We start from the raw sequence: 5,454 nt of genomic DNA, 5'->3' as shown, positions 1-5,454 counted from the left end.
CTGCCCGCCCGGCCGCCGCGCCGACGATACTGCTGATGCTGCTGCTGATGCTGCCTCCGCCTCCCGCCTGCTCCGCGTCCCTCCCTCTCTTTCTCTCGGCCCGCCTACCCTCCCTCCCGAGGCGGGGCTCAAACCAAACGACGCCGAACAAATCTAAACAAAAAGCTGTTGCCGAGGGGTAGTGCGGAGGCTTTGCGCTTGTCTGGTTTGGAGAAAAGGAGGCTGAGGGTCGGCGACCTCGTTTCCCTTTGCAGCTTCCTGAGGAGGGGAAGTGGAGATGGGGGGTTTGAGCTCTTCTCGCTCAGCGACAGGACGCGTGGGAATGGTTCAAAGCTGCTCCTTAAGTTTACACTGGACTCTGGGGCCCGTTTCTTTGCCGAGAGGAACGGCGTTCCTGGAGCTGATCAATGTCCCAAGGCTGTCCGTATTTGAGAAGCATTTGGACAACGACCGTATCAACATGCTTTAACTTGTCAATACTCAGTCACTCAGGAAGTTGGACTAGGTGATCACCGTAGGTCCCTTCCAAATGGAAGAGTCTACCTGACAACCAAACAAACCCAAGAGGAGTCAACTGGGAGTGAATGGAGGGTGTTCTCTCAGTCGGTATGAGATGGGGTGGAGTACAGTGAAGCTTCCAGGCAACATATGCAGACACGACTCAAGAATCAGCTGTATCTGAGGACTTGCTAACTGGCTGATTAGAAGTGACAGGTCCATTCTCACTGAGCTTTTGGAAAAGAATTGAGCCATCTGCCAGGCTGTTCTACGAGTCAGCTGCCCTAGCAGGCTCAAAACTAGTAGGCTGTAGCTCCTAGTAGTCAGTCTGAGCTAAAAATAGTGAAGGAATGCTGAGCTGTATTTGTGAAGCTAAAAAAACGCTGATTGTTCATAAAATGCAAAAAATATTTGCAGGACCTTAGGAAATCTAAAATCATGAGGAAGTGGGAAGGAGATAGAGTCCAGATGGTATCATGCAGAAATAAGTAGAAGCAGTAAATAGAATGCAAAACAGAGCTGCAGCTGAAAGTGTGGCTTTCAGATGCTCTGGAGTAATTGTCTCCTTTTTAAGCACAAATGATGACTTAGCCAGTAAATAGGACGGTGGAAATGGGCTGTGGAAACTTAGGAGGAACTGCTGGCCACGCTGCACAGTTGCCTGAATTTAGTCTAGGTGGGGCTCTAAGCAACCCTGATCTCATTGAAGATGTCCCTGCTTATCCCACGGAGGTTTGATTAGATATCCTTTAAATGTCCTTCTAACAGAAACTATTCTATGATTCTATGTTATCCTATGGTGTGAGTTTCAAAGTCCCAGATACAGAATGGTAATTTCACATTATTATTTGTAAATATAAATTCTACTTTTGAGACATATTAATGTCGGAAAGGGCAGGTAGTAAAATGGAAGGTTATAGATTTATTTGTAGTTTTTACTAAAGCCTGGCAAAAGATGTGCTAGGGAATTTGTGGTTTATTCCCACAAAGTTTTCTGAAATCTTTACAGGAAAAGAGTTATACAAATGGAAAACATTAAATATGTCTGAAAGCAACATGACACCAAAAAATAATTGTGGTAGCATTTTCACGTTCACTTAGTGCTTTTTTTCCCCTCCTTGCTGCACTCCTTGTATATATATATATATGTGCGTGTGTGTGTTGCCAGGAACCCTTGTATTGTATCAGACCCCTTGCTCAAGATATGATTAAAAGCACTTTTTGCAGATATCACCAACAGAAATATTGGAAAACTGGACAAATGTAAAATGACAAGGAAAAAGGGGAAGAAATGTCAGACTGTTTAAAGTTGATTAGGTGGAAACTCAACAAAGCTAGGGTGCACCAAACTGGCATCTCACCCCAATAAAAGTATCACCCACGCTGGCTTAGGAAGAGGCAAACCCAATCTGTTTTGTCTGGTTTATATACCAAAACAAAAAGCATCAGCAAAAATGTGTCCCAAACCTTATAGCAGAATGTCAAAACCCAGAGGCTGGGAGCTGATTAAAAGAGACAGCAGATTAAAAGCCCATGAATGGGCTTCTGTAGAGGAACCTTCCGACTTTCCATATCTTGGGCATGGAAGTACGTGTCCTGTAAACTTCAGGGTATAGACCACTGAGATCTTTGAGGTACAAAAGGATACTGGAGGGAACTAAAGTAGATTTACTGGGTGTCTCTAATATAGTTTATTTATTTTATGTTAAAGGCATTGTTCCTGACAGGAACCCAGGAGAGTCCTGACTCTGTAATGTTTGCATCAAACTGCCTGAAAGTAATCAGGAAGAGAAGGATTTTTAATCACACCTAAAATAGCTCAAAGTTGGCAATTATTTGGAAGACTTCTACAGAGAAGCCCCAAAGACTTTTTTTTTGTTTGTTTTTTGTTTTTAACTTTAAGGCTAATGTTGCAAAATGACCCAACTCTACCTTTGAAAAGACTCAATATTCCTAATTCTCTAGAAAAGAGCTACCAGCTTTAAAGTTAAACATGTAAGCAATATAAAAGGAGGAAGTGCACAAGTAATTGCATGTAAAACCAAAATAATTACAAGGATAGGAGAACTATTCGAAGCCAAATGTACATCCAGGAAATTGTTGGTCAGCTTACCTTCTAAAGAATTCCAAACATGCTGATTTACAGGCATCCACTCAAAATACAAAAAATGTCTGAGGGTGTTGGTCCCCTGGCAGAGGATGACAGCTTGAGACAGTGTCCTCAGCTTCCCACCCAGCTGGGTGTGCGGCCACACTGCTCCTGAGCAAGCTCCCAAAGCCTCGGCATGCTGGTAGACCTTACAGCAGTGTGGCACATCTCTATCAGAGCAATGCACATCCTGCTCTTTTTTTTTTTTTTTTTTTTTTTTTTTTTCCTGGCAGATACTTAGTTACAAATATGTAGTAAATTCTAAAGCAGCCAAAGACCATAATTTCTGTGGCAGTGACATTTAATCCTAGTAGTTGGATAGAGGTTGATGAGTGGCTCAGCCACCCAAGTCAGAAGGTCAAGGAGACCGAAGGCACTTTAGTCTTTTCTGTTCAGAAGTTCTGACTCTGCATTACTGGCACTGTGCAATTGCCATAATTGACACATATTCATATTTTAGATGAGTTTAAGCCTTTTTAAAAACCCTGTAATGAGCTAAATGATTCCCAGTAGAAGACAGAGTCAAGTGTCCTTCTACACATCCTTTTAAACATTGAAAATAGAGCAAAGGACAGAGTGGAGCTGCTTTCGGGAGGAGTAGAGCTGGATTCTGAAGGTTGAGGAAAGAAAAAAGGGAAAGACCTTGCAGTTTTCCATTAAAATCAGTCTGTAAAGGCTTTCCAGTATTTTTCATTTCAAGGCATATGGGAAAACTGGGCATCTTGGGAAAAGGCTAATCCTTACAGCTATGAACTGAACATCAGAAACAGTTGAAAAAAACATCACTTTTGGATGTTTTTAATAGTAAACATTGCACATAGTAAACACAGCAGTACAACTGCTGAGGCAAGGATTATACAGGGTATCTAAAGTCAAAAATATACCATATGTAGATTCATGTTTCAGTAACTTCTGTTTTTAACCTATCCTTTAGCTGAGGATGCAACTATTCCTCATGAGTACAACTTTAGAAAACCATCACTAATGTAGGAACACAACTTGCATAGCAATTTCTGAAGTGAAGTGTGTGTGGAAGGGTGGATCCTGGAGAAAAAGGGAGAAGAGTGAAGCACAGAGAGGTTAAGGACAGAGGAAACAGAGACATTTAAGAGCTATCTCTCTATTGTGCTGTTTACTTGAAGCAGAGAGTCAAACTCACACAATGCTTGCCAGTGATTATGGGTTTTTTGGCATAAATGTGTGACAGAGAGAACAGATACTGTTGAGGTGGATCATACTTCTCCATGTCCCATCTGGGTAGAGACCGGATATTTTCTAGGATAGCAAAAATGGCTTAAGTAGTTCTTGTCCTTGCTGCCAGGTGTCTTGTCTCATAGCTCTGTGTTCCCACATCTGGTCTGCAGTGCATTGCTCCTTCACTTGCCAGTGCCACTGTAATTCAGACTATACACTACAAGGAAGAAAACTAACAGCTATTGTAGCTTATTATTAAATTTAAATATTTGGCAATCCAATGTACTTCACAGCTCCATAGGACTGATACAGATGAGAAAGCATGTATATGAGAAGAAAACTCAGATGAGGGCAAAATATGGGGCTGAATCCTTGTTAAACCAGTTTTTTCATAATATAAAATTGATTGAGGAGCTACATCTGTATCTCTAGACCAGTCACCTGTAAAGAAATTGTTTTTCCTCTTGCATTTTGCTCATCATAGATGCTGAGTGGTTTATTATGAGGAAAGAATTGGTTCTCCTCACAAAACTTCAGTAGCAAGTCATTTCACTTGCATTAAATAATTCAGAAAAACACCCAAAATAAAATGCTGAGAACCATAGTTGCAAAGAGGAAAGGTGAAAGATAAGCAAAATTAGTCACTGAAAGTCACTGAAGTAGGCATGCCCAATAGGCACAGCTTCTTTTCCTCCAGTATTTGCTGGGAAAACTATGTGAATCAAATGGAAATGTGAAGTTGATGCACCAAATTTACATTGAGGTCTCTCATTTAAATAGAGCAAAAGCATGGCCATGTCTCTTTTTGATTCAAATGTTTGGCACTCAACAGATAAGTGATAGATGTTTCATTCACAGAATCACACATTCAGCTTCTCATGTCTGAGCTGTGTAACCACTGTAGTGGAAAGCTGCGTGATGAGGAAATGGTGCTTGGTCTGTTCTGGTGAGACGCAGTTGCCAGACTGTGTGCTGGAAGAACTGAGTATTTTCACAGGATGTCTTACCCTGAGAAATGTTAGAGGGCCCATTTGTCAGAGACAGACCCTCAAAAACTTTCATATTGTAATGCAGAAGAGCATGCTGTAGGGTCTTCTCATGCCACTTCCTTAGCCTGCAGGGCTGCTGTTTAGATAGATTTTTAAGATACGTCCTGGTAACATCTGCTGTTTGTTGTGAAAATAATGTATGAAAACACCATGGAAAAAAATGACTGCTGGATGATTAAGCAACAGAACCACGACAAATTATATCAGACTGCATATTTTCAGTTGCTTCAAGATATTTTGCTCTTGCCTCTGTTGTCAAACTTCTAGGTCATTATCTACATAGAAAAGTACACAAAATGTGTACCAGTTCAACAAAAATGTTCTTTTTTTCCTCCAAGCATTCTGTGTTCACAAATGATGGGAACATACTTAGAATGGGTCCATTTCATCACCACTGTTGATGGAAATGCAGATATTTGCAGTTCAGCATCTTTGAAGTAGATGACTACTCATTCACTTACTTCTGCCTTCCAATTTTAAGCAGGAGTTCTGCTATTTAGACATCCCCACGTCCTTTCAACTGTAACATGAACCAATCCATGTGCAAGGTTATTTTATGAACTT

Source organism: Vidua macroura, chromosome 2, assembly GCF_024509145.1.
Source record: "Vidua macroura isolate BioBank_ID:100142 chromosome 2, ASM2450914v1, whole genome shotgun sequence".
In the NCBI taxonomy this organism is placed as follows: Eukaryota; Metazoa; Chordata; class Aves; order Passeriformes; family Viduidae; genus Vidua; species Vidua macroura.
Note: the sequence above shows the minus strand (reverse complement) of the source record.